The sequence below is a fragment of the Meleagris gallopavo genome, chromosome 1, assembly GCF_000146605.3.
Source record: "Meleagris gallopavo isolate NT-WF06-2002-E0010 breed Aviagen turkey brand Nicholas breeding stock chromosome 1, Turkey_5.1, whole genome shotgun sequence".
NCBI lineage: Eukaryota > Metazoa > Chordata > Aves > Galliformes > Phasianidae > Meleagris > Meleagris gallopavo.
The window spans coordinates 105,078,315-105,084,870 of record NC_015011.2 but is presented as its reverse complement, the minus strand read 5'-3'; positions in this window follow the sequence as shown (position 1 = coordinate 105,084,870).

The window sequence follows — 6,556 nt, the reverse complement described above, 5'->3', positions numbered from 1 at the left end:
TGTACCTCAGTTTCCCAGCTACAAAGGAATGACAGTAGATTATCCTTGGTGCTTTAATAAGTAACTGAACAACCTCGTCCTTTAAAGCGGAGCAAAAGCTAAGTAGGCAGTCATTATTATTATTTAGCAACTGTATTCACATGTGAGATTCCCTGGTAATGGGAAAATGATATCTGAATGCAGGTTTAAAAATAAACCTTTTCAGAATATGAAATTCCACAGACAGGCTTGTGAAATACCAGTTCAATCTCTGTCCATAGATTAGTAATGAAGTCTAAGTTCAAATTCCAGCTAAAATTTCAAATGGTTATAGAATATAATGTTTAAACAAACCTGGATCTGACACAACTGATCATCACAAAACAGAATTAGAGCTGGCAACAGTTCTAGTGTGTTAGCATGAAACTACTGGAAGTTTAAAGCTATTTCATGTTTTGTCACAATCTTGATAATGGGCTTATTATAGGAGTTGTAAAATTTCATTACAGTACATTCATTTCTTGAAGAAAATGAGACTCATTTTTCCAGTGGAAATAGTCCGGTCTTCATGATGCTCCTCTCTGTGCCAGAGAAAAGGTTCAGCTGGCTTCTTGGATCAGCTTTATGGCCTCTTCACAAGGCCAGAACACTGCAGAATGAGGAACTGCAGAGCCAAGAATTTGGCCTCTGGATTTCAGTGACATTAACACCCAGAAAGAATTCCTGGGAAGGACTACTTCCATGGGTGAAACTGGACCCATTCCTCACAGTCTGGGACTTGTCTGCACATGTGAATAAATGTATTTGGAATAAGAGAAGCTGTAAATTTAAAATGGGAGAGTGGTTAAATGAAGTAAGTCATGTGGCAATGTGATTATTTCTTTTTCTTTCTGATGGAAGCAGCCATGAAAGCCAGTTAAGTTTATGGAGAGAAAGACATTCACATTTCAGGCTCCCAGCATCCAAATGTACTATCACTCCAGTCTGAGTTACTTAGGGCTGTTAAATGACTGTGCAGGAATAACTCCTCCATATGTAGACAAATTCTCTTTTTCTGTATTACCAGAGAACAGCAGAAGTCTATCAGGGAATAAATTCAACTGGTATTTCCTCTCAGAACTAAAGATTTTCCTAGGTCTTCAAGTTTAGTATGAGTGCAGTTGCCAGGATCAGGGATCAGGCTATCAATGCTTCATAAGCAGATGCTTTACAGCCAACTACATTTTTCTTAAAGTATCAACTGAAATATTCAATCATTTCTGCCTGGACCACTATTTCTAAATGTCTTATTACCAAAAAAAAAAACATTTTGAGTCTCTGTTCTAGCTTTCAAGCACGGTAATTGAAGGAGAAAAGATCAGCTGTGGTATTTACCCAGATATAAGGAAAATAAAATATTTAGGACCATTTTCTAGGGGAAATAAATAAATGAATAAAAATCATGTCTTACGTTTAGATGCAGCTGATTTGAAGAGGAAATTAAGTCTCAGTTTCAAAGCATTAAATGTTTAGATAAGTTATTTAGCCATTCCTCTCTTTATTACCTGTCACTTGATGTTTTCCTTATTTTTGACAGACATTAACTATCACAATATGAATGTGATTTTGCTAATATGAATATGAAAGTTATTGATGCTTCATGTTCGTGCAGAGTTAGTAGGGATGTCATCTATTATTCACTGCTCTTTCTAGGCACTGAGTGTGCAGAACAGAGCCTCTCAAAATGATTTCACAGAAGAGAACAGAGGAGAGACAGAGGGAACAACTCACTTAGAATTACTCTTATTCAGCATTCTGACCTCTTCTGGGTGTCTAATGGTCCCTCCATTGTTGTCCCTTTCAACCCAGGCCATTCTATGATTCTATGATTCTTCAAGACTGAAATCAGAGAGTGACTCTGTTGCAGGAATTAGTCTGGGAAATGAACATTGCCTAAGCTTCTGTTTCAGATAGGCATACAGCTACATCTTCACAATGGAAACTATCCTGACTTGCAACAAGCATCTTTCATAGGCTACTATGTCCTTTCCAAATGCCTACCGTAAGGGTAGCATTTGCAATACTTTCTTCCGAAAATAACAATGTTTTTTTCCCAGTAACTAGCAAGATTGCCCATTTTGCATGATTCACTTAATTCATTCCAGATCTTGGACTTTGATATTTATTTTGAGATATTTCTTATTTTGGAGCATAGTGTAGGGTACATTTCACAGACCATTTTACCAATTTCATTGTGTAAGGAATGAATAACTGTTCCCTAACTTGAAAATTGATGTTTAACCACAGTTTTTAAGTGAAATCTTACTCTGCTTATGACTTGAGTACATGTCTTTGTTGTAAAGCAAAAATAAATAAATTATGATCCTAACCAGCACTAGTTAATTAGATGCTTAATACAAGAAGTGGAAGGGAGAAGACCTTGAAATAGGTCTATGGGAGGCGTAGTGCAAAAGCTATTAACAATACTGGAGTCAACTGACCCCTTTTAACTCTTCTCCTCAGATATCTCAGTCCTTCTTAACACATAAGAAGTCACACTGACTGTATTTTAATTCAAAGCTAGTATGTTCCCAAGAAAGAGCAGATATGCAGTGATTGTGGCTGAAGACGGCTCTGTGTTGCTGCCCCTATCAGACACTTTTCCTGTGTGTGAAAGTCAGGAAAACAGATCAGGCATCTTGTGCCTCCACAATCCAGGATCTTATCACCAATGTAGCTACTCCATGAGCTGGTTCTGGTATGCCACACATTTGAATCTCAGCTAGAGCTATGGTAATGCCACATACTGTTCTGTCCTCCTGTTGATCCTGAGGATGCTGACCCTGAGCAAAGCAGCGGAGCAGGCAGGTAGAGCAGCACAATCTTAGCCCTCTGCAAAATATTTGCAGCTACGTATCTGTCAGAGTCATAAATCCTACGTCCTAAAATGTTTTCCTCTTCCCAATCCTGTTAACGTCAGTCATTGTGTCATATTTTGTCCAGATAAACATTTACAGGAGATAGTAAAGATGGAATTAATTTAACATTTGTGTGGTATGGTAAGGTGCACAGTGACCACTGTAGAATTTATCATTAAGAGGAGATGCAAAAAGCATATGTAAGTTGTGCTACTGGTGGAATGATGATGTTTTGCTGTGTGCTAACAGGACAGGACAGGACAGATCTTAACAGTCTCTGCTAAGAGAATATATGACATCCTGGAAATGCTCCAAAAAAAACTCTTTCAAGACATTTAGGTACAGGATGTTCAACTAGTACCAGCTGCATTGAAAGATCTCCGCTCTGGTAATCTAATATTTGCAGAGAGTATCTGCTGAAGGCTAAGCAGCCAAGTGAGGGAAGCATTCTATTATTCATGTAATCCCAACAACACAAGGGTGATCAGGACACGACTGCTTTGCAGCCAAACTGTATATATGCAAAAGCCAGACATTATGCTTTTTATAAGCTTTTCCTCATTATGGATTTGATAGACTCATCACAGAGTCTTACATGTTCTCTTTCAAGATCATGCTGTCATCAAACTAACACTAAACAATATATTCAGTAGTCATCAAGAATGTTTGTAGAAATACAAAACTTGCATTCACTTTTCCCATTCCTTTGAGTCATCTAAGAAAATTGGGGAGATATTTATTTTTTGACCTGGTATCCTATGGAAGTAGTAAATGGTCAATCACACTTGTGATTGCAGCTGTGCATACATTTTTGGTGTTGTTTTTTGTTTTGTTTTGTTTTGTTTTCAGTCTGTCTTTCCATTCTGTATCTCCCTACTGGTACATTTAAGGCCTAATGGTTATTGGCCCTCCCACTGCTACTCAGAAAATTGGAGAGCCACATTTTCTGAAGACTGCTATCCTCCTGTGTCAAATTCTTGGCTTTCCACGAACATTGGCATTATTTTGGGTGATGAAGTGAAAAACGTGTGAAGGTTGGTGGATCTGACATGGTCAGCCTTCAGTTGCTAGGAGTTCATTTCTTCCCTGTGTAAGTCATGGCAGAGAAGCAGCAGAAGTAAAATGATGTGTCTTCAACCACCTACTTCCACAGAAAAGAAAAAAAAAAAGAAACAATGAAATATTGAAGCCAAATCAAAAGCAAATAGTTCAGAAATGGTCCATGAGCTGAAATATGCACCCATTCATGTCTGCTGTACAAGTTCAGGCAAAGTGAGTCTAAAAGTGATCCTATGCTCACTTGTAACTCATAAGAAAAAGAAATATAAATGTGTCATATTTCTCTGCAAATTAAATATATATATATATATATTTACTTTTTATTACTATTTTCTTCTGAATTGTACAGTGACTGGGATGGAAGATTTTCTTGAAGGGTGTGCCCATGTTTTTAGCGCACACAGGGCATAGTTCTCTACCACTTTCTTTAGGCCATGAAATTTTCAATTCAGTTTTAATTTGGATGAACAGAGATGAACAGACACCAGACTGGGAGGCTTTTTGCCCTAAATCACCAAATGCACAGAATAATCTTGAATTGTGGGCAAGGCAGTTTTGGTATGACCACAGTGTTTCTTTTTGGTTATCCATCCTGTGAGTCCTCAGTTGATGTAAATCACCATAGCTGTGTTTACATAACCAGAAGGGCTGACCACGGAGAGGTTGTGGTTTTTTGGTGATTCATATCAGATTCACATGTCATGATGTTTTTCTACTGCAGTTCAGTACTCTACAGCTTCAGATTTCACCAAAGTCACATCTACACATTCTTAATGTTCAGATAGAGCAATAGAAAGGAGAAATACAGCTCATTGCAGAGTAAAACTATTCTAAAGAAGAAAGTGACAAAAGTACATTATATATTATACTACCATGTGTATACTATTGCTCAGTCTTTCATTTTGCTGAATATTTCTGTTTCCATTTATTTATTTGTTTGCTTTTCTTTTTAATTACTTTTTAACTGTATCACTGAAAGTTCAGAAAGAATCACTTCTGTAATGCTGTATTTCTTTCCAAGACTTTTGCTTGTGATGACTGTTTTCTTCAGGATAACCGTATGACCGAAATGGACTAGTGATTCCCAACAACTGAACACTAGGATTGGTGCACATATTTCCCTATCTACTTCCTTACATCACAAGGTTCAGATCCTAAAAAAACAGGAGCAGTTTGATCTTTAGTCTACTAACTGGTTGTCTCAAAGTTTCAGCTCAACTGCACTGCTGCGGCTGGATACCCACAGGACTTTCTAGATAAAATAATCAAGAAACACATAAGTTTTTTAGGTCTTGACAAATGTATCCACTGCAGGGTTCAAGGAATTAGGTTTTCTTCAGATACTACCAAGAAAGTGCAGTAACAAATGAATGGATGTACATTCTTATGGAAGACTCAAATTGCAATCTTTATTTCCGTCGATGGGGAAGGAATGAGAGGGAGGTGATTAGTTCATCAATTGATCAACAAGTACTCCTGAAGAAGAGTCAGGACACTTGCTGTTGTTAAAAGTTGTTCTAAAGTCATTTTACTGCCTAGAGAATGACTTTAGAAGTTACTATCTAACTGTAATCTGTATACTTACCCAGACAATAAGGAATTGTTCTCTTCTTCTTGGTACTCATTTTTGGCGCCACAGACTCTATGTTCAACTAACTGGGTACCTCCTCAGGAACAAAATTCAGTTCACTTATTGTTTAGGATATTGTATTGCAGATTGCAGGACTGCATAGCAGTACTATGTGCCATCTCTGTTCACAGTAAAACACTGTCAAATATTCCAAGGAATCATCACTGTGTATTAGATCTAAGCCACAAAGTGCTGGGAAGTTATATGCAGTAGTTCTAAGTATGATGATGGCAAAAGTTCTTTCATTGCTGCAGGTCTTGGTGGCTCTCAGGCCAAGACATGTCTCACAGACACAAAACTCACAGAATCATAGAATCATTAAGGTTAGAAAAGACCTCTAAGATCACCTAGCCCAACCATCAGCCCATCCCCATTGTACCCACTGCCCACGTCCCTCAGTGCCACATCCACACAGCTCTTGAACACCTCCAGCAATGGTGACTCCATCACATCCCTAGGCAGCCTGTGCCACTGCCTCACTGCTCTTCCTAAGAAATATTTCCTACTACGCAACCTGAACTTTTCCTGATGTAACTTGAGGCCATTCCCTCTCATCCTACTTCTGTTACCCAGGAAAAGACGCTGAGCCCTACCTGACTACAACCTCCTTTCAGCCATTCTTCATGATAAGGGTTTTGTTTGCCGGAGTTTTCACAGAATCTAAGCATAATCTCTAGAACTCATAAAATTGCCAAAGTGATGCAAGTCAGAAATAATTTCTAAGTCTCATTAGAAAGCTGATCTACGTGGAACATACATATTGCATGGATATCACTGCTACCTGATTTACTACCCATAATCTGACCACTGTAGTGATCTGCTGAGATCCTTGGCTGTGTTCTGAACATACCTGCATATGTGAGGCATTCAACTTTTTCAACATCTGCAAGGTACCACACCCCCTCCCTGTGCCACAAAGAGATCGGGAGCTGCTCAAACTAAATTCCTTTATTAGTGGAATGGTTTTAATAGACCAAAAATGAAATGGATG